Genomic DNA, 24,598 nt, shown 5'->3' on the forward strand with positions numbered 1-24,598 from the left:
TTTTCTAGGACTTTTTAAGTCCCATCCTTGCAAATATTGAGTCTCCGTTCCAACTGCCACATTCCTCCTACTGGTCAGGATGTGAGGACACTGTAAGGAGTAGGCAAGAATCAAGAGATTGTGGTCATTATCACGTGGGGGTAGGAGGCGTCTGTATACTTCCTTATTTTGGCTCCATCAGCTCCCTTTGTAACCAGTGACTGCACCACTAAAGTGAACTTGCATTACTGGCCCATTGGTGAGTGTGTACATGCGCATTCACGCATGCGCACACACACACACACACACACACACACACACACACACACACACACACACACACACAAACACACACACACACACACACACACACACACACACACACACACACACACACACACACACACACACACACACACACTGTACCTTTATGCAGGTCAAGGCATCTGTCAAGCCCTTATGTTATGGATTCTCCCTGTTTTTTTAGGTGAAAGTCACCCACAGCCCTCCTCCTAGAATGGGTGAACCAGAATTCATCTGCTCCTACTGGTCTTCCTTCCTGTCTAGCACCTCCAGAACATGTTCTTACCAGTCAAACCCGGGACACTGTTACTGCAGTCAGAGTTTTGCCCCTCTCTGTGCCTTGGAAACAGCTTTGCAAATGAGGATTTAAATAATGTCTGTTCAGGTTCCGTAACTCACTGTTTTTGTTATTTTTATTTATTTTTATTATACATTTCTTGACCGGGCTAGTCTAGCTGGATACATGTCCATTTTCAGTAGAGGCCCGGGGAGAAAAGCTCCAAGAGATACATAAAAAATTCAAATACAGAGCAAATACAGATCAAAATTTTTTTTTTAATGCGATATATTCAATGGTCTAATATTTTACATACAATAAAGTTTGTTGGTGATATAATGGTATTTTACTGATGTAGGAAAATGTAAAGAGCATCAGAGTAACTAAAGCCTTTAAAAAATAAAAATAAAAATGCTGTTCATGTACTATTCAGATTTCTGGAGCAGAACATTTATGTATTCCTGAATTACAGAGACGTCTCACTCTTAGCTTCAAAATGTTCCTTTGTTACACAAAATCAGTAGTACTTCTGTTACAAGACTTCTATATAAACAATGACATGGCATTAAAAGTCCCCAACATGTTCTTTCTTCCAAAAATAATAAAAAAAAAAGATCTTTGTTTTTGTCATTTTAATCCATGTCAGAAAGTACCAGTTGATTAATTAACCCTGATCTTGGGAATTGGTCCCTATCATTTTTGTCTCACTAAGAATTTAAGAAGGGATAAGACCAGAAGTAATTTCCGGAAAAACAGATGAAATCTATCTGATTTTGCATATACCTACTGCAGCTTAAAGCTGTCGAACATACTCCTCCCACTTTGTCTTGCAACATAATCCCCAGGTTATCAGAAATCATGTGTATTCATGGAACACACCTTGTCTCCAGGGGCACTCATATGTAAATGACTTACCTCAGCAGCTGCAACCAGGAAGCAAATGCAGGAAACAAGCATCAGAAAAAGAAGCTGAGAACAAATATATGGAAGGTAGGAAAATTCTCAAACTTTCAAATACTATAGAAAAAAATATAACAACTTTTTAGTAGTGAATGTGTATCTGTGTGTGTTCACATAATGTTTGGATTCACATTATTTTCATTTTTCTGGGGAGTGAAAGTAATACTATTAAAGGATATTTGTATGCTTTATTTGTCTTGCTGTTTTATCCATTGTTTTCAGGCTGACAACATTGGCCCACATTTGGCTGAAATGGGTCTTTGAGCCACTCCATTAACCTGATTAGTAAACAAATAAATTAAGAAAATGGCATAATTAAGGTGTTTACCTTACAGACACAAGGTACAGGATTTCATTCTCACATGGAGTAATTGCAAGGACAGTTAGCCTAGTACTTGCCTACGAACCTATAATGTGATATGCTATGAGCGATTTTTTTTTACAACTAGTGTTGAATTAATAGATTATATGATTGAGTGCTAATACAGTTCACAAGTAGATTTTACCCAGGTGTAAATAATTTCATCTACATGTTTCAATGTATGCTTTAAGATGATCCATAAAGTTTGTTGTCTCTGACCAAAGCAGTCTGATACCTAAAATGAGCAAGATTTATTTTGCATCAAGCTACAATGCACTTAATATATTTTTTATTGATTTATTCAAGGATGGCATGCCAACTGTATTGTTTATTTATTTTAATGAATTACTAGATATATAACATATATATATAACTATATATATATTAAATATAAAGAGAGAGAATTATTTAATTATGCCGACCACATAAATCTTGATAAGCCTATTGTCACTTTTGTCAGGAGATTAAAGCTATTTATTTATTTTGTCTTAGAAAATTTGTGCGGGACTCTGAGGAAATTCCCTTTCTGTTTGTTGATTAATGCTATGAAAAGTCCCCTGCTATTTGCTGGCAAGTGCCATAAATGTTTAATGTCTACCTGAAGCACCACCATTCCAGGTGGGGGTGTTTTATTTAATGTCTCCTCAAAGGTTAGTACTACATGTGTAAAGCAGTAGCCTCCAGCACCCCCCCCCCCCCATGCACACATGCACACTGTACTTTCAGAAATGGAACATCGCTCAACATGCTTTTTGCAGGGATAGAACCCACAGACATCTGATGTTCCTGTCTTCTTGGCATAAAGGGTGACCATGTAACTTTCTGAGCTGCTGGGCCACTATGTCCCCTTCTAGTGTTAGTTAGTTAGTTATCTATTTATTTATTTAAATGAATGAATCAATTAATTAATTAAAGTAGATCTTATAGAGTTCCTCCCCCTTTTCTTTCTTCCACTTCTAATTGACCTTGGTCAAATCATTGTGATGCTGTACTGCACTCCCCATCCAGAATTCATGGGATAAGGCTGATCTCCCAGCTCAATGAACAAAGATTCAGTTCAAGCAGGGACAGCCTATCAAATCAGTGTTATGAATGTCCTTCATTTAAAGGCAGTCTGTCACTTTTTTTTTTCTTGGCATACATTTTATTTGGCTTTGATTTTTAGGAATGTCACTGATTTTGCCTTGAAATTTTGCTCTGTCCCTCAAAAACTTGTGATTTTGCATTCACTAAATATTATTACACAGTACAGTTGCAGACATCTAAGTCTTCAGAAAATGTACATTGCATGTATATATTTGCCCGGATTAATTTTGCTTTATCCTCTATTTCTGATTGAAGAGACTGAGAAATATGCTTACAGGAAATGCATCCTACGGTAACATTATGGGATATATACTCTCCCACATCCACTGCAAATGCATACGTTGCATTTATTTTGTTTTATTTGTTAACCTAGGTAGGGTTCGAATCCCAATGGACCATTTTCAGACTCGGTCCAGGAGAACCAACTCAAAGCAACATGATAAAAGGTTTTCATTGTACAGTATTAACAGTATTAAGAGACAGCATACAGAAAAGAGACATACTATAAAAATAGTATCTTATGGCTAGTCTTATGATTTTGCATAGGCATATTTATTATTTGATATATGTATAACACTTTTAGGGACATATGAGTAAATCCAACGTATTTTACTATTTTTAATATATATTTTTAACAATAGTTAATATATCTACTTAATATTTATTAGGTTATTACATATGCATATCAATCATACTGAGGGTCCAATGAAAAATGAAGTGGCAGTAAAAAAGGATGTGATGTAACTATTTTTAAAATGTCTGATGAAGTTTAACATGGTTTTAAATGAAAGCGCTAACACAGTGATTTATTTTTATTAATAAAGTGTCTTTTGGAACTGTTGGATTTGTGGTCTTTAGCTGTGGAGACTGAGCTACATTTGCCCTTCTTATTTTATTTAGTTTGTGCTTGTTTTTCATTAGTTTGCTGGTATAGTCTATGGCGGACTTTATGAGCAAATGGAAAGGGTCCACCTTTTCGGTCCTCCTGTGTAAATCAAAAAGGGAATAGATTCTCACGACCACCATTGTGTAATGTGGTGCAAGGGGCTTAAATTCATCAGCATTAAAACACAAAAGGAAGAACAAACAAAAACTTACCAACTAAAAACAAAAAAAACGGAGAAATGACCATGCCAGGAATCGAGCAGAACCGCTCAAAACTTTTAATCAGATCTGAAGAAGTTCACTTAGTGAGATTTTGTGTACAAAAGCGCTAATTAAAAAGTTTTGAGTGGTTCTGCTCGATTCCTGGCGTGGTCATTTCTCCGTTTTGTTTTTTTTTTAAGTTGGTCAGCATTAAAACACACAAACATTAATCTATCTAGCCAACTTAGTCTAGTCAAAGAAGAATACAAAATATATATATGTACATATATTATCATAAACCCAGATGTAAGTTGGAAAATCTGGCTGAATACATCATGCTACAACCCTGAATACACCCTTGCGACAGCCTTAGCATTGTTGCTGCATGACTTTCTGATATGGGCATTCAGAGAAGGAAGTCCAGAGAGCTGTCATCATGACATGCTACTATGAAATTGTAGTGTACCTGGGATGCCAGACTCAGAGTAACATAATTGTGTTGAACGTGATGGCTGTATCAGTGCAAGCAACTTGTGCGACTTCACCATTTGTACACATTGCTGCCTGCTATTTGTAAATCCCCATGACTGATAAGGTATGCCATTAAATAATTCTCATGTCAGAATACTCTATATGCTGCATCTTCAAAATGCATCTGGAATTCTTATCAATGAGCGGCGCAGTGGTGCAGCGGTTAACATTGTCGCCTCACAGCAAGAGGTTCACGGGTTCGATTCTCGGCTGGGGTGCCTTCTGTGTGGAGTTTGCATGTTCTCACTGTGTTCGCGTGGGTTTCCTCCGGGTACTCCGGTTTCCTCCCACATTCCAAAGACTTGCATCTGGAGCATTTCTCCCCGGGCCTCTGCTGAAAACAGGCTCTGTGGAACCTAGTCGGACTTTCCCGGTCAACAAATGATAAATAAATAAAAAATAAATAAAACGAGCATTCTGCAGAGACTCAGAAGGGGTAGGATTTCCACTCCTGATTCTGTTTCTGTCCTGTGTTCCAGAAAAAAAAAAGCAGAAAACTGTGCAGTACATTATGATTGATGTTCTCAAATCACACTTAGTTCATATGAATGTAGAAAGAAATATCAAAACCACGAACATTAAGATATAGTTAATAAACCTTCAAAAAGTAGCATTCTCACTGCATTTCTTTTCTCACTTTCTTAACATATTGCTAGGTAGAGTTATAATGTTCCAAAATACAACGAAGTAAATCCATTTTTCATGTAGATGGGTCCCATAACAATCTTTTTGTCATGTATTTACAATCTTCATTGATTTAGGAGTATGCACTTCAAGCAAAATTATAAATATAAAATATTACAAAGAATTTGGGGAAACCATACATATTTCCATTCTGAAGTTCGAACTTTTATAACACGAGTACAGGTGATCACTACAAAAATGGAAACAGTAATGATACAACTTGCTTTTATAAGCTTGCAAATAGTAGCAAACATGTTTCTTTATCACTCACTTGTTAACCAACTAAACCTATCAAGCGTAAGTGCTTCTTTCCAAAGGTGACCTGGGAGAACTGCCTAGTTAAGTGACTTGCTCAGAGTAGCCAAAATGACAACTGGGGGTGGGAAGGTTTGCAAACCCAGCATTACAGAAAGAAGCTATTTAGCAGCTCATAGGATTAATCCTCTGTGCTACATTGCCAGAATTAAACTTGATAACATACTTAATAGATAGCAAATTATCTGATTTATTTGCCTTTTTACTGTTCACAGTATCACAGAGAAGCAGTTCATTATAACTGTAACTGTATGTGATTCTTTAATTTTCTGATTTCTGCCATTATAGCTATGTCCGCAACTTCAAAGGCAGTATACAACAATGTGCTAAACTAATTGTAAGTTGTCCTACCTATACTAAGCAGCAGATATAGCAAATCTACTGACCAACAAAGTTAGTTCAATTTTACACACCATACCCCCCAGACACCCTTCAGGAAATACTTTCATCATAACTCCCCCAACTATCACTAGACATAGACGTAGGCAAGCGAATGTTGTGCATGGGCAAGTGTCAGAGGGTGTTGGCCTCCTACTACAGGCAAATGAACAGTCACAGCAATAGGATCATTCAGACATCCATGCATTTGCCCATGCCACAGATCATGTGGCACACCAGATACATGTCATGCATGAAGGACAGGAGCGCAGACACGGTGAGATTATTGATGCATTGGCCACTCAGAATGAGAGTCTGCTAGCTGTGGCACAGTTGGTGGAAACCCTGGCCTCTACAGTACTACATTAGTGTTGTACTACCAGCAGGATTCTCCGTTCCATGACTATGCTCAGCAGATCTCAACCTGTGAGAGGCAGATCATCTGTCCACAGAATCATTATTGGTCATCAAGAATCACTGTCTGTGGTCCAACCTGCACAGAGTTCAACTGCTGGTCCATCTGCTGAGGTCCCACCAGCTACAAGGCCTTAGACTCACAGTCATGGTCCTTTACCTCAATACGGTGCTGTACCCTCCATCCATCTCTGTTGTGGAGCAACCAGGGCAAGATGTGCCATATGTGTTAGGGACAGATCGGACCGTGGTGTGAGACGTCAGCATGGTCACCAGAGCATGAGTAAGAGTGTGCCCAACAATGTAGTACACATAGCTGCAATACCACTGTACTGTAATATGTGTTTTCTGAAATTAAAATCTCTGCATTATATCCTGCATGACTTCTCTTTTTCATGTTATTATATTGTGGAGATGTGTATGTGTAGCACTGATGTGTGTCCCATATTGTTTCCCATACATTGATACAACAATCTAAGTATGTATGCATACCTGTGTCAGTTGTGCCCTAAGTTAATGATCTGTGTTTTGATACTTTGCATATGTTCATAATGTGTAATGCTCAGTGTGTACATCTAGGGGGTACCTGCCATTAAATGCAATCTGTTCTGCTGTGGTGGGGCAACACCTAAATATTAATGTTCAGTCTTTGTACTCATGTACATGTGGGTGGATGAAAAGTGTATGTAGTCATCCACCTTGCTGCACATTGCTTCCAGGAATTTTGTCAGGCTATGACTGGTAGCTGTCTGTGACACTTACCCAGCATCCCTCATGCATCTCTGGAATATTCCAGATGCAAGTACAACCAGGTTGAGACACACTTTGGTTACAAGGAAGTTGAATTTAGAAACAGAGTTTGTGTGGCTGTTTGTTGCATTTGAGTTGCACTGTGTGCACACAATGTATTTTGGCGTCAAACTGACATGCGCGGAACCCCTAATTATCCTACGCTGAATACGTTAAGTGCTCAGTCTACCTTCAGTGTGACTTCTGGAATCGCATCTGCAGCACTTATGTTTGAAGTCTTCCTTCAGTGTGCTGCACGGTCCACAAATAGTTTCTTTGAATTTTATGGAATCTGGGCCTATGTTTACGCAATTCTGATTCTGTATCACAGCTCAAAAAAAAAAAAGAATTTCCTTAGTTGCAGCAATTTGATAATTAGCTTCTTTTTTGTATTTAACTATATTTCATGCTTTTTCCATGATAATGATCTTTGGTAATCAAATTTAAACATATAAAATAACATCTGTCCGATAAATATACTCTTAGCTGCATTTGTAATGTTAATCACGATAATAGTCTTTTAATAAAGCTGCATCTTTTCACAAAACATAAGTAGATAAATAAGAACATAAGAACAATAATGTAAAATTGATAATGTAGCTAAATGCATTCATCATGATCATCTCACACCATCAAAACCCATCTCAAAAAGGTAAGTTTTGAGTCTGTATTTGAAACCAGCCAAGAATGGGCACTCCTAGAGCCACCACTGTAGCAGATTCTGCAGGTGAGGCACTTGATATAAGAATGTTCAATACCTGTGAGGCACTTGATATAAGAATGTTTAATACCCTGTGGTCTTAAGACTCATCTGTGGAGCAAAGAGGCAAAGTGCAAGACCAGTGTAGGGCAGTTGGATACAGCCAGCTCCTTCAGGTAACAGGGACCCAGGTCATGAACGGACAGGTAAACTAAAACCAAAGTTTTGTACACAATCTGTACCAAAAAGGAAGCCAATGAAGGCCATGTAGAACAGACATAATATGTTGCTAATGAAATATACCAGTAAGCAGCCTAGCTTCAGAGTTCTGTACCACCTGCAAGCAATCATGCTCAGTGTTAGGTATTCCCTGGTAAATTACAACAATCTAGTCTGGAAGAGATCAAGGTATGAGCTACGACCAAGAGATCAACTTGAAGTATTGAGTGCTTAATCCTGGATCCTGGATCCTGGAAATGTTTCATATTCACATAGTACCACTACTCATACACATAGTACACATCAAACACGTAAATTCACATACATGGAGGTTCTCTCAAAAAACTTACCAAAACACCAGAAACCTCCAAAACCCAAGCCTGTTACAGCTAACACAGTCTACACAGCACCCATGACACATAGCAACACCAGTGTCTCTCCAACCAAGCCTGTAAGGCGTAACACTCAAAAATGAAGTTTTCTTGTAACTGGAGACTCAATAGTGAGACACGCGGATGTCCCACTCACCAGGTTGGACAAGGAGAAAGTCACAGTCAGCTGCCTGTCCAGTGCCAGGATTCACCAAATCATGCATGCACTCATTTTTCTCAGCAACAAGTACCATTATGACTCTGTCATAGTTCATGTTGCTGTGAATGACCTGTGATGTACATCATTGGACTACATAAAGAGATATGGTTGAGTCCTCTGTGTATGTGTCCCAGGCAGTAATGTCTCCAGCCTTGAGCAGCATACTACCCTCACCTAGAATGATGCCACAGTATAAACAAAAAAATGATTGATTTCAATAATTCACTTAGTTTTTGGTGTCATTCCAAGAGGATCCAGTTCCTGTCTGCCTGGGAAGACGTGGTCAACAAACCTCACTGCTTTGCCAAACACGGTTTGCATCTGGCACCCCTAAGGTTTCTGCTGCTGGCAAAGGCTCGTCTCCCCATAGTGCCTTTTTTAGGCAAGGACTTGAAAACATTACCAACATGAAATTAACCAATCAGAACAAAATAAGGTTCATGCTGCTAAATGCTAGCAGCTTAAACCAAAAACTGCATTCCCTGAAAGCACATTGATCACTAAAAGATGTAGATGACTGTGCAGTCACAGAAACCTGGTTTAAGGTGTGAAGATAGGTAAAGGCTACCAGCCTAGTCAGATAGAATTCTATAGATAATTCTGTCATTTGTAAATATTAATGTAAGCCACAGGCTTTTTCTCTTAAATGTGAAAGGACTGCATTGAATATTGAACTGCAAAAATATAACAACAGTGCACTCTGCTGTAAGAAAGCTAAGTCAAGCATTTTATGACTGTCTTTGATGTCAATTCGGAGCCAATATGTATAGAGGGAGGCATCCTGCCTATTGTTTTAAAACCAGAGTTAATGGTTTCAATTTGCATATATAAATGTTCTTTATTGCTTTGTATTCTGACCAGGTGTAAAGAATGTAAATGTAGTTTCTGTTAGCCTGGTAACACCAGAGAGGTGTGAAGAATGATGTCATGTGAAGCAGCTCTGTGTTATGTTATCAATTTAAAGAGAGAGAATCAGAGACAGCTTTGAGCATTTGTCTTGAGAACATCCAACATCACCAGCACTGTCTTGCTCTAGATGTAAGTAGGACTTTAGAACCGTGTTTTCTCTTAGATATAGTTAGGAAATAGGAAGATTAGACTAGTTTGTTTTTCTGTGATGTCAGAACTTTTGCTACTGTATTACTTTAAGTACTTCTCTGTGATCTCTGAACTCTTGACTAGCACTGTGTAGTAACAAATATTGTCTTTATTATTAAATATTCTTAAACCTTTCAACTGTGGCTGTTTTATGTAGACTTAATTTAAGCTCTAGAGTACATTGCATGTATAAAGTGATACTGTACCAAGTCACTCTAGTAAGCCTTGACTGTTCAGTCACACTGCATTTGGATAATAATATTGCACAGTAATAATTGGACACCCTTTTAAGGGCCTTGGAGTAGCTGATAAATATTAGCTTGGTGGTGGCAGTGATTTCTACCATATAGTCTGGGTAAAAGGGACACAGCTGGAGAACCTGTGCAAACCTTCCCCAGGAGTGTCTGTGTGGTTGTATATAACTCTTATCTCAAAGTGTGTGTGTGTCAGTTACTTGGGCAGGGACACAAAGCACTGGTTGGACAAAGAGGGTGCTGGGTGTTTTAGCTTGCCCACTAGGCTGAGATCTGGACCCTATAGCTGTGCCAGTGAAGAGTCTTATTGAGGACCAGGAGAGAAAGGGAGAAACCATCCCCAGACTGACTGTGATCTCTGTGAGCTCTTAAGGGAAATTGCACTTTACTGTGTGTGTATTTGTTATCCTTTCCTTATATGGACGCCCCTCACTGGTGTTAGTGGTGAGGATTGAGGCTCCTTGATTGCTGGGCCAGGGCCCGGGCATCACATAAGACCTCAGAAAGTACCCTGGGCCTGCAGGTCTACAATGCCTTCCACTCCTTTAGACCACAAAAGGAACATGCGAAAACCAAAGAAGGTGGTGTTTTGATGTATATTAGAGGTAAATTCACCTCAAGTCTAGTTAGACTGGACAACTCCATGGAGTTACTCCAGGTCCAGGTTGTAAGACCCCCATTCAATTCCTAGTCAGTTATAGATCTCCCCCCATGGGTCATGACACCCATGAAGCCTACTTATCCAAACTGAAGACAATCCAAATTTTACAGAACACACTGGTTATGGGGGATTTCAATTATACCACCATCAGCTGGGATATCAACTCTAGCCCAAACCCGCTAGCTCAAACGTTTCTTGACTTTGTGAATTCAAATGCCCAGGAGCAAATTGTCCATACCCTGGCAAGAGGAACAAACATTCTAGATATTGTCCTCACCAACATGTCAAACAGGTGCACTGCTGCAACTATTCATAGGTAGGTACTAGGCTATCGGCCCAATGGCCTATGTAAACCTAGCCAACAAGGTTCCCTGGCTTATGCCACCCAGACCCTCATTAGTTAAAACTGACCACAGATCAGTTACCTTCAAACTAACACTAACACCAGAACTCACAAAGGGTGAAATCAGACTAAAAACTTCACCAAGGCAAACTATACCCTCATAGGTGAAGTAATAAATTGATTCCAAGCCCCACCCCAAGTTGAAAGTGGTAACTACGCTGAAGCTTACACTAAATCTCTGTACAATCACTTGCATAATTGTATAAACTTGGTGACTGTACCAGGTATTATCAAAGCCAGAGCCCCAATTAAAATCAAGTTGGCATGGTGGACTTCCAGCATCAACAAACTCTGCAATAAATGCAAAAAGCTGCTGTCCAAGAAAACAAAGACAAGGACAATGGAAAATCAACCTCCTCAGCCTTAACAGGCAAATAAGACAACTTGTCAAATTGTCCAAGAGCTCCTTTGTGAGAAACCTAGCAAGTACAGACAAGGATAACCATAAGGCCTTTTACAGCTACATATGTAACCTAAAGGGTAGGACCCAAGCATGTGTAGTGCTGGTAACACACAGACACAGACACAGACACAGATGCACACAGGACACAGATACACACACAATCTATATATACACACACACACACACACATCTATATATATATATATATATATACACACACACACACACACACACACACACACACACACACACACACACACACACAATCTATACACACACACACACACACACACACACACACACACACACACACACACACACACACACACACATACATACATCTATACACACACACACACACATATATATATATATATATATATATATATATATATATACACACACACACACACACACACCTAGATGCACACACACACACACACACACACACACACCTAGCGGATATGTTTGGCAAAAATGTCACTCCCTTTTCCCCTCCTAACTTACAACAAATCCTCCCCCAAACTCTCACCCTATCTTACATATCTGAAGAGCAGATCCTCAAAGCCCTGTCCAAGGTAAAGAACACAGCCTCTCTTTGACCAGATGACATCCCAGGCTGTCTTCTAAACAAGCTAAAACATGAACTAGCATCACCACTAAGTACCCTTTTCAATCATAACCTAACTACAGGGTTTGTTCCTGTGGAATGGTGAAGTGCTACAGTTACTCCCCTCCACAAAGGTGACTTAGAAACAAATCCAGGGAATCACAGACCCATAAGCCTGGCCAGCCTCATCTGTAAGGCTATGAAGTGTATCATTATGGATCTCATAAATAAAGACATAGGTGACCTCCAAACCTGGGACCTACCCAATTTGGCTTTGTGAAGGGCAGATCCTGCCTGTTAAATCTGGTGGATTTCTTTGAAAGTGTGACCAAAGCTATTGATGAGGACAAATCTGTACATACAGAATACCTCAACTTGACAAAGGCTTTTGACACAATCCCGCATTCAAGCATTACTGATGAACTTAGCAAACTGAATGTAAACCCCTTCGTTTTAAGATGGGTTGCTAACTGGCTCACAAATCAGACACATACTATCAAAATGGTTAACTCCATATCAACCAGCAGACCTGTTACCAGCAGGGTACCACAGGGGTCAGTGCTGGGCCCCCTACTGTTTGGCATATACTTTTCAAAAGTTCAGGTCAAAACTAAAGGATTGTTACTAACCTAGTTTGCAGGCTGCAAACTAGGTGCAATATTGATTTCCCAAATGATGTCAGTATACCCCAGGATGGTCTCACGCAGATGAACAACTGGTGTATTAGCCACAGTCTAAAACTGAATGCAAAGAAATCCATCATCATTTCCTTCAATACAAACAATGTCCCTTCACACTATCAAATCAGTAGATACCCTAAGTACCCATGAAGTGGTAAGGGACCTGGGATCACAGGTTCACTACAACCCTAACTTCGACCACCACATGTCCAGCACTGTAAGGAAAGCTTTCCACGTAGGTCACTTAATAAGTTAAGGCATCACCTTGAGAGCAAAAGAAGTTATAATCACCTATACTCGGCACTTATCCTGCCCATAATTGAGTATAACACCCCATTCAGTATGTACCGTACTAAGCACCTACAGCAATTAGAGAGACCTCAGGGGTTTCTAACAAAGAAGATCAAGGGCCTTCAGCATGTGCCGTACACAGACCGACTAAAATCCCTGTCACTATACAACGTGTCATATAGACTTCTTAGGGAAGACTTATGCCTGGCCTACAGAGCAACCCAAGACCCAAACCTAATGAACTCACTGTATATCTGCAAATCAAATGGGTCTAGAGCTACCCATTCCAGGGACTTAAATATGGCTTGTGACTTAAATAAGACATGCTGGAGGGACAGATTTATGTCCCAGTGACTGCCACATCTTTGGAACAGGCTACCAATTCATGTGAAACAGAGCACCTCTATGACACTGTTCAAGAAGAACCTGGATGAGTGGATGGGGCACTGTAAATTCTTACAGGGGTTAATGGTGACAACCCTTCTGCACAAATGGATAGTCATCACTAAATGCAATCCTGAGTATTGGCTAGTGCCTCTACGGTATTCCTTTGGGTTGAAACAGCTAGGCTTAAAATGACCTCCAGGTCAATACACTTGTAATCTCCTATGATCCTATGACTTCACAACAGCTGACACACTGTCCAGAAATGTTAACTATGAGTCAACAAATAGTACTAAGGTTCTGCATTTTACTGACTAAGCTTATTAACACAATGCATAATGTCACTGTGCAGTGGTATGGCTGAAGAATGGCTCAAGGTTGCATGTACAGCCACTGCCTCAGTCTTTGCAGTGATCAGTTTTAACTGATTTACAGTTAATAATGTATGGCTTCAGGATCATCAGACAGGGAATATGTACTCACTATATTGTCTTCTGAGAAGGAAAATAGATCAGAGTGTCATTTGTGGTATGCTATGCCCCTTTCCCTTAAAAGCTCTCCTAGAGGAATGATGTACAGTGTGAACATTCCTGGACTTATGATAGAACCCTGGGAGATTTTATAGCCAAGATGGTATTGAGAAGACATGCTGAGTTTTGAACAGACACAATGAGTATGGCCAGACAGGTATGAGATAAACCAGATGAGGGCTACAGCAGAAATACCATGATCTACAGTGTGAGAAATGCTGTAAAGATCCAGGAAGACCAACACTGTATAGTAACACTGGTCTCTTGCCATTGGGAGAACACTGACCACTCTTATGAGTGTAATCTCAGTACTGTGTTAAGTATGAAAGCCTGACTGGAAAGTGTCCATTGGACCATTAGCTGAAAGATGGAATTCTAGTTGGTTATAAACAGCTTTCTCAATAACTTTCCATATAAAAAGGAGGCTAGAAACAGGGTAGCAGTTGTCTAAATTCTTTGAGTTCAGAGTTATTTTTTGAGGGTCAGGGCAACCAAAACATCTGTCAAGGCTGAGCAAAATATCCTGTCATTCGGTGTTAGAGCCAAAATCTAGTAGATTACTTGACCCAGCACATCAAAGCTAGCCTTCATTAGTTTCAACGGGTAAGGGTTCAGTTTACATGTTTTCAGAGATGACAAGAGTGAACACATCCATCAGGAATGTTGAACACAAATGAAGACACTGTCGAGAGGAAAAATGGAATTACTGCCCCATCTTTGGGTCTGCTGGAAGGAGAGCAGATCTAATGGAGGCGATCTTTTTGGCAATAAATTAAGCAGCAGACTCACATTCTAGACTGGCTAACGCTCTTCTGATGACCAGACAGGCTGGTTTGCAGACTCTCTCCACCACTCAGAAAAGTGTAGCTGGTCAATCAGCTGCAAAGAGACCTCTTTGAATAAAAATTGTTTCTTGCTAGAGATCTTTGCTTAATCAACTGCAAAGTGCTCACCAAGCTCAGTCCTGTCAATCCATAGTCCTGCTATGTGCCAGCAGTGCTTTTAACTGCTCCCAGCACTACACAGATGACAAAGGTCATGATCAAACCAAGGCTGATATTGCTTTGTAGATACTGGGTGAACATGGCCTGGAACCAAGGAATCCAAAATCAAAGAAAGATATTTATTATAATCTGTGACTAAGGCATCTGTTGAATTAGTCCCCTTTTACAGGAAATGAAGGAGCAAAATTGAAAAAAGTTCAATATTAATATGATTAGTATTACAAAAAACCTTCAGAGCAAGATTGGAGAGACTGTAATGTGGTAGGTCAAGATGACTAGGTTTAAAGCCACCATGTTTAACAGAAAGACAATGTCCAGTATATATGCCTTAACTTGTGAATTGTGAAAATAATGAACTGAGCAAACCCAAAACCTTTCATGATACAACTAAATTCATCGGCTAGTCTCACAGAATCAGCATCAACCCAGATATTAAAATCTCCCAGCACAGTTAGATGCTGGTGGCCCAAAACTGAGTCCAGGAGAAAATCAGTAAACTGTTGTAGGAAAGTCCTCACCAACCTGGTGGACAGTAAACAAGGAAAAATATATAGTTTTCTCCTCTCACTAGACATGTCCAAAAAGTTGGTCTCTCTAGTGTCCAACTTGGTTAACCTAAGTTTGTCAACACTATGGACCACAGCTCTGTCCCCAATCTTACTCTTCCAAAGGCAGTCTACAACCAAGAGTCCTACAGGAAAGGCAGCAAACAAGTGTGGGCCAGAGTTCTCATCTAGCCAGGTCTCAATTATACAAAGCAAGGTCAATGTATTGCAACAAGTTACAAATATTACCTGTCTTGCTACAAATCAGTGTAGCATTAAAATATAAAGTCTTAACCAGAGTCTTGAGAGAATGGTTCCCTATTACCTGCTATTGAGGGTATATCGGGACCCTCAGTAGTGTAAGGAAACAAAGACCCCAAATGTTACCCTCAGGAAAGTAGCGCCGTATCACTTGCTTCATCTCTGGTATGCACCAAGAATGTCCAATTTAAGCCAGCCAGAACAGCCACCCCAATGTTTATGTAAAAGATGTAAATGCTTACAAAAATGAAATAATAGACATAGGTAGTCTAGTTGGAATGAAAGGGTGTAAAGCCAATAAAAGTGATTTACTGCGAAACATAAAACCGTTTTGGATGGAATTAAAGTATAAAAACTTTGATACAGAAGGCCGTGGGTTCTATTCCCACAGAGGGTAGATGGATTGATCACACTGCAGTGCAGCATAAGGGGGTTGCTGCAGTCCTCAGTGTGCCATCCTTCAGATGAGATGTTAAACTGAGGTCCCATCTGCTTGAGTTGGTGGCAGCTCAGGTGGATGTAAAAGCCCACAACACCTATCAAAAAGAGTAGAGGCCCTTTATTTATATACAAAAAACTGTTATTTACAAAATATATATTTATAAATATTTACAAATGTACAAATATATAGCTATACAAATTTGTTTACATATTCAGAATTTCCCTTGTAATCATACATTTTCATCCCTATTAGACCCCCACTTCTTTTTCCATAATCACCATCTGATTTTACTTAATATTGTTGCTAAAATCCATTTCCCATTAAACATAATTTAATTTATTCTTTCATTCCATATAGCCCATATAACATAAAATAACTTTATATCAATTATTTTTAACAAATTCTTTACTTCTATTCTTATAATATCCACATTTAATCATATACATTTAATTTATCCACTTCTTTTACATCTTCAAAAACAATCTTCTTCACATAGTTTTCCCTATAACTTTTTTACATTTCAAACACACGCATTCCTTAGTGTCATCACTTTTCTTTTCATATGCCATATTTTTATTACCAACCTCCACAAAAAATCTTGACATTCTACTTTCTGATTACACAGTTTGCTTCTTGTTTTTATAGCTTTAATTTTTTTCATCTGCTAGATTTACCCATGGTTCTACAGAGTAACGTTTTATCATTACATTCCTTATACCATACTTTTCTAGCTTATACTATATCATCCATTTTTATTTTCCACAAAAATATTTTTTCTTGGTAACATTTTATTTCTTTATTTATGCACTCTTTTTTTTTCTCTTTTACTCTTTTTTTTACCACACCCCCAAATTTATCATACCTATAGTTATACAATTTTACTACTAATCTCTTGTCTTTTTCTTTTCTCCACTTTAACAATTTGTACAAATGTAATGAAAACAGCACATACCACTGGGTTATTTAACCCTAAACCTCCGTCTTCTTTATTTACATACAAACTTCTCTTTTTAATGGGTTTACTATAGAAGTCCAAATAAAGTAAAAAAAAACTGCAATCATTTCTTTTCAAATACTGTTGACAACATAAATACACTTCTTAAGTATGCTATTGTCCCATAAGTAATGAATTTACCAAATAAGTCTTTTCTTCTGAATGATAATTTATATGTTCTCCAGAAAAGACAGGCTTGTTTTATTTCTTCTGTTGCTTTTTCCCTTGGATTCTATTTGCATCTTTATTCCCAAATGTTAGACCTAACACAGAAATTTCATTCATCGCAAAATATATACCTCCTATCTTTATTACATCACCTACGCTTTTACTTTTCTCTTTATTTAAAGCCATTCATATCACCTCTATAATCACTTATTACTTTTATCCAAATTTAGTTTTTTTTGTAATGTCATATGCATATAACAGAACTGAAATTCTTAATCCTTCAGGTGTTATACACTCCACCTCCTTCATTTTGTGATTTATTTCACATACTACCATATTTATAACCAATGAAAAAAATATATACAACTCATTGGACATCCCTGTCTTACACCAGTCTTTATATGTACCTCTTGGCTTAACCAGCCATTTACAAGTATATTTACTGCATATGTTTTCTTTCCCATCTCACCACTATTCTTCAGGATTGTCTCTGTATCCTCCTTTTGTATTTCTCCATAATGACCCCCTACCCCACCCCTGGAAACATCTTCTTCATTTTCTGGTTCACTCTGCACCACCATTTCTTTAAGTAAATCATCCCATAACCCTCCTAGCTGCAGAGTCGTAATTATACATCAAATGTTGGCTGACTCATCTCCATCAGATTTCTTTGTAACATTTCCTCAGAATCCTGCACACATTCTCTAATCTTGATATTTGCTTTCTCCTCCATTTCTTTTACAACTCCATCATCTTCTTCCCTCTCCATCTGCCTCCCTGTTTCTCAAAGCTGCTTCTGTGCCTGGAATGGAAACAGGAAGTGCTCTTCTAAAATGGGTCCCACTCACAACAGTGACAAGTACAGGAAGTTTTCCAGTGCCCTGGCTAAATTTCCCATAGTGGTTTAAATACCACCTTGAGGTTTCCCTGAAAATAGGCCACTAGCCTAGTAGGACTAACACAGTCAACAAAGCAGTGAAAAAAATGCAGTATGAGATAAAAATACAAATCAGTAGTTAAAAACAAAGCAGTGAAAAAAATGCAGTATGAGATAAAAATACAAATCAGTAGTTAAAATAGCACAGATTATGTACATAGGTAGCAAAAACAGTCAGTCTGATGTAAAATATGGCCAAGTGTAAAATGATTGCTAAAAGATAGAATAAAGGTAAGAATAAAATGAACAAATTGAACAACAAGTCTCTACAAACAGCAAAAATCAATACTTGTAGCAGTCTTTGAAAGGTTGTAATAAAGGTAAGAGAAAGTACAAAATGTAAAAAAAAAATTTACTGAAATAAGCAAAATGAAGAATTAGGCTTTGCTTAGAACATCAAGTCCATACCCACTGAGGTAGAAACGGTAACGTGGAAATATTATATGGATGAACCACAATATCAGGAAGCAATTTAGTGCTACAGAATTGAAGACAAAGGACAGGAGGGAGATATGAACATGGGTGGTGAATGTGGAAGGGATGATACAAGAAGGTGTGCGGATCTGAATGCATTGCTGCAGAATGGAGTTAAGGGTGCAAGGAACAGGGGTACAAGGGCTAAGGCTTGGAAGAAGCAACATTACAGCCTTAGATGCAATAGTCAGGCAGACTTAATGGACCAGATGTGTTTCTTTCAACATCTGTGCATGCTTGTGTGCTCATGCTGTGTAGTACATTGGTTTAAAACAACCCTACTGCACGGTAAGTAAATTCTGAAATAGTCATGAACACAAACAGCTGGAGCGAAGGATTAATATGACAGTCCTGTGGATTTTAAGCATCATGTAGTGTATATATATTAGATATGTGTCATACATATACACACCATATGATCGAACTTTTAAAAGTTTGAATATCTAATAAAAAAATAAATTACATAAATAACCTACCTGAATGTTTTAAGCAGGGGGGCCAAGCCCTCCCTGCACCCCCCACATTTGGAGCTGTGCACCCCATACACCACCCTTCTTTAAACATACCAACTCCGAGATCACATTACAGTGCAGAAAAGGGAAATCTTCCCATTCCGTGCTGTACAGAGATCTCCATTAAAACGTTTGAACTTTCAAAAATTAAATCATATGGTGTCGACCATACGACATTCAAACTTTTGAAAGTTCGATCATCCAATATAGACCCAGTATCAAGATCCCTGGGCATCTGCCCAACTGGGTCTTGGAATTCGAAAATAGATGAGATGGAAGATTGTGTATATCAGCTCAAAGAAATATAACAATTCCCTCAGCATACATTTATGAAGTTTAGTTTCCTGTATGAATTATATTTCATCATGTGTGGACTGTTTCTGGTGTACTTGAGCCCAAGAGATAAATGCTGTACATGTAAATAGCAAACAGACAACCTCCGTTAACACTCTGTGGTTACTCGCACACATTTATCTTTCTACTGTTATTCTTTCTTTCCCTATCAGTCATATACCTGCCAATTGTTTGCATGGCTCAGCATTTCCTAGTGCCCATAATGTCTTTTTCATACAGCTACGGCTGGGATGTGCTGTTATGCTAGAGTATGCATGGTGACTGTTTATGACACTCCCTTATTATTCCTTCATGTATATTTTATATGCACTATCCTACTAATACTAAAGTAAGGCTTCTCTTGCAGTGCATATCATTGTAGTGTAAGACTGTTCTTTAAGATGTCAACACCATTCCTAGTCTGTTAATGATTTAGTACTGCACTACATATTACTGGATTAATTTGGTTTGAAGCCTAAACCTGTGAATCCCAATTTTTTACTGCCAATAGTCTTAAGTCACTGCACGCCTCTCGCTGACAAGTAGTGACTCTAGAGCTGATTAGAATTATGGCTGTAGATTGTTGGGAGGCCAAGAGTATTTCTCTCTGCATTGGTGCTCTGAGGGGCAATATTTTGCATGAGGGGGGGACTTAAAAACTTAAATTTGTAAGCAGAGTGAGTTCCCATAACTGTTCATTGAAACAATCCAGCTTGGAATGAAAACCAACAAATATTACATGTATGTGCAATTCGTTTGGACTACAGCCCTTGTGCACGTTATGTTATTCTGAAAACATTTTGGATTAAAAAAAATGTGACAATGCATTACCATTGGTTCACGCTGAACATTTTGGATCTGTTCACCTACACAGTTAAACAAAGAAATGAACAATACATAAACAAACACATATCTGACCTGGAAGTTAAACAGTTGTGAATAGACATATTAGAAAAGGTAGACCCACTCTGCACCCTTAGTGGGTCATTTTGTGATCAGTATTAGCAAAATCCAAAGCCCCTTATTTTACTTTCATTTATAGTGCATGTCTATAGTGATCCAATTTATAAAGTCCAGAGCCCATAAAAACAAGTTAGTATACTGACTTATGTAACACAGGAACACGGAGTTGCTTTGTGTACTGCATTTGCTGCTGATACCTGGTTATACCAGAAAATGTGAGTAAGCCCGATTACAGGCTGTGTGTGGAATATGACGCAGCTTAATTTTAAATAATATCTTAACAAAGATCAAAGGATCACACATCATTGTGTTTTACCAGAGGGATCTAAACACCTGCCATAAACTGAATAAGTATGAACATAATCCTCGGCAACTGTACAGGAAGCTTTTGTAAGGAGTGATTCGCTAAGCCATTATGAGTAAAGACAGAGATGTGTGTATATAGTTTCAAAAGACAGGCACAAAGTTTCTTTTTTACTACTTAGCAATTTTAGGTTTGTATCCTGAGCTACTGGAGGCTTTATTTATTTATTTATTTATTTATTTATTTATTTATCTATTTAATGCACTTTAACTAGGTAAGCTTACTAAGGGTACCCTGGGTACTGGTATAATTAAGTGATGTAACAGAGTATTCAAATAGAAGGAGAAGGAATACAAAGCTAGGACTACCAGATTAAGTTTATTATCAGCTCATGGATTCAGCCTTCGGTACTGCACTGACATAAAGCTATAATAAGCTGTAACAGGATTTACGTGCACTGAGCTCTGTAAATGCTGTTCCATCACAAGTTGTTAATCCACATTTTATTTATATGTTGATTTATTTAACAACTGAGTAAATGGAAAGATCATTAACAGAACTCTTTTTAGCTATATCCCTGACCAATGGCAGCATGGGTGTCAAACCATACCAGCAACATAACTCTGTAAATTGAAATGGGACAAGATCCCTACACACTATGTCTCTTTCTAATGTGTTTGAAATTTGTTAAAACATGTTAAAAAAACACAGGACATGAGCGAATGCTATGTAAATATTAATATTGCAAGACAATAAGTTTGGTACAAATAAATGTGATCATAAGTACATATCAAAAGGATACAGCGAGAATGAAGGGCAGCGAATATAAACTCCTAGGACAAAGACAGATGTATTTTTATGCAGGTGACCTCATCTTCTACTTATAGGCTAGCCTTCATCTCTTGACCTGTAATTAGGTTCTATCTAAAGGTCAGTTTGCGCCTCTATCATTTACAGGAAGCAGCTCCAAACAGAGGCACCAAAGGTAGAGAAGAGCCTTTCCTCAGTTTTCAGGCTGGCTTTCGCACAGATGATAATGGTCACGATATGGCTCCTTCTTTCTGTCAAGCTATTTTTAAAGAGTCTATGTCATAAAACCGAAAATGCAAACTCTCGAACGATCACAAGAGCGAATAACCCACACCCCTCGCTAACTACTCCAAGATCGCACTACAGTGAGGAAAGGGCAAATATTCCGATATTCACTGTACTGCGATCCCAAAATACCAATTTTGAGTTTTTGAATATTCGCTCATGTGAGCGTTTGAGAGTTTGCGTTTTCGGTTTTCTGAAGCTGACCCTTTTTAAATAACTGGTGAAATGCTGGGGAGACTGGTATACATGTAGGAGTATAAAAACTAGTATTCCTTTAGCTATATCAGCTTTCTATTTCACTAGTAACCAGAAAACCCTAAAAATGTTTTTTTTTTTGCACCCTTCAACTGATAGTCAGTGACTCCCAGGGCCTATCCTCAGCCACTGGATCTATTAAATGTGATTAGCCTCCTCCGAGATGTACTCTGACCCATGTTCAAGGTTGTTGAAGACAGTGAGCCAGCAGGGGGCAGTATCACATTGTTGTTAAGGAATCTGTGCTGTTTAGTAGCATCATGTAGTGAGTCAAGCAGTAAGTGTCAGTGCTACACCACTTCTCATTTCTTCAGTCTGAGGCAGTTAAGCATTTTATGTCTTGCGTTGGATTCCAATAAACTTCTCTCTGGGACTATTTGCTTTGCATTTTTTTTGTTTTAATCAGCTCCTTGGTTCTCAGCAGTGCCTTTTGTTTGACGTATTCTGGTTGTTATGGTTTTGCCATGATAATGGGCACAGAGGTTTCCTGTTTCAGTGATTTCTTCAAAGGGCTGCTATCAGGATGTCAAATCCATCTGCAAGTAACATTGCATGGCTGTTTCTAATTTCCACATGGAACCCAACTATGTACATTTCTCTCCATCCTGTGGTGTCAAGCACCCAAGCTATTTGAACATGGGTCACCTGGGCCATAGATATGGCTTTAACTCTCAACACCACCAACACAAGCCAGGCAGCCCTGTTAATGGTGATACAGTGAGGGTCATCCATGGGGGCAAGATCTATGAGTACACACTTTTTTTTTAAACATGACCTGGAGACTGAAGGAACTTTCAGCCACTGTTGATACTCTAATTGAAATTGCCTCAGTCACTACATCAGTTCTAATGTTTATAATTGACATGATGATAATAAAAAGTCACAATGGACAAGCTAAATGATGTGAAATGTGAGGACAGGGGCATTATTGTTGATGGAACCACAGAAACAATGATGTATCCAGTGGATCAGTTGTAACAAACAGCAAGAATTTTTGTTAGGCTTATGTCTGTAAAGTTGTTGAAAATGTCTAATATGAATCTGAATGTAAAACAAAAGTGCACATAAGGATATAGAGGATAACAAGGAATGGGTTCTGTGGTCTGCAGAGCAGAAAGAGGTGTTACTAAGAGCATTCCACTATATTCATGAAACCATAGTCCTCAGCAAATTGTACAAACTCTTTAGACAAGAACTGCCTGTGTGGTAAACATTGTCTGGAACCTAACATAAATCTGTTGGTTATGCCTTGATGGTATCTGTATCTCAAGACTAACATACTTTACTACTACAAGGTAGTTCTTTCCTTCAAACTCATATACAAATGCATCTGTTCTCTACCACAATATTTGCAGTAACAGAATTCATAGCAGATGGTCTCTCTTCAGGAGTGTTTTTTGTATTATGTTAAACTTACATGTCGACAAAGGTTTTGCAAAGTCCATATTGATATTGGGTCACCATTTTGTCTCTTTCATAACAGTCATGCCTTGATGTCCTTCATGTATTTATTTAATCACACTGGTATTTTGTGAGGAAAGTACAACAGTATATATACATACCTTATTGTCAAATGCATATGCAACATAAAAGCGTTAAAAAGTAAAATTAAACATACACAAAAAAGTGTATGTATCTCCATGGCGTGGCAATTGTAATACATTCATAAGTTTTCAGCTTTATTTTGGCTTTCTAAAAATTGAGTGCTGCAGTGGTGGTGCTGCGGTAGCGTTGTCGTCTCACAGTAAGACGTTGTCCTGTTCGATTTTCAGCTAAAGCATCTTCTGTGTGGAGACATGTGAATGGGCGTACCTTCGTTGAAGGTTGTGCGTCAGGGCTGGAAACTCGGTATGTAAAAATCTACTCCCAATCATTAGCGGACCGGAGTTCCGCTGTGGCGACTCCTAACCCTGAAAAGCCGAAAGATACAACAACTAAAACTAAGAAGTGAGCTGCAATATATTACTTATATCTTTGCAAGGATGGCTTAGTTATTTCTAGTCTTCTTCATTCATAAAATTATCCTTAATTATGCAAATGATCTTCTGACCTTACGCGCATCTGGAGAGAGATCAGAGGAGCCGAAGACTGTAGTCCCATCTAGTACAGTCTCCTTTCCTGAATCACTGCTAACAGCTTTTTTCCTTGGATTTGAACAGCCTGCCTAAAACTGGTCTGTGATACAAAGAATCTGGAACCTTCCTTAGATTCCATGAACATGGTCAGTCTTTGCTTGAAGTATGGATCAGATTTCACAGTGTTCTTAAGAGCTCATAAATGTTGCACACTATTGCTTCCAGTTTAGAGATTTGGTCTGAAACTTC

The 24,598-nt window shown here is 38.5% G+C and overlaps 1 protein-coding gene across 1 annotated transcript in view; it reads left to right on the forward strand.

The window, feature by feature from the left end:
• The first annotated feature begins 1,462 nt into the window (after positions 1–1,462).
• SMIM22 (small integral membrane protein 22) overlaps positions 1,463–24,598 on the forward strand; it is a 75,616-nt gene continuing 52,480 nt past the window's right edge. Inside the window, exon 1 of the mRNA XM_044089054.1 lies at positions 1,463–1,549. The gene's annotated coding sequence lies outside the window, so the exon portion shown is untranslated. The remainder of the gene's footprint in view (positions 1,550–24,598) is intronic.

This window comes from Protopterus annectens, chromosome 12.part0, assembly GCF_019279795.1.
Source record: "Protopterus annectens isolate FY-2018-M chromosome 12.part0, PAN1.0, whole genome shotgun sequence".
In the NCBI taxonomy this organism is placed as follows: domain Eukaryota; kingdom Metazoa; phylum Chordata; order Ceratodontiformes; family Protopteridae; genus Protopterus; species Protopterus annectens.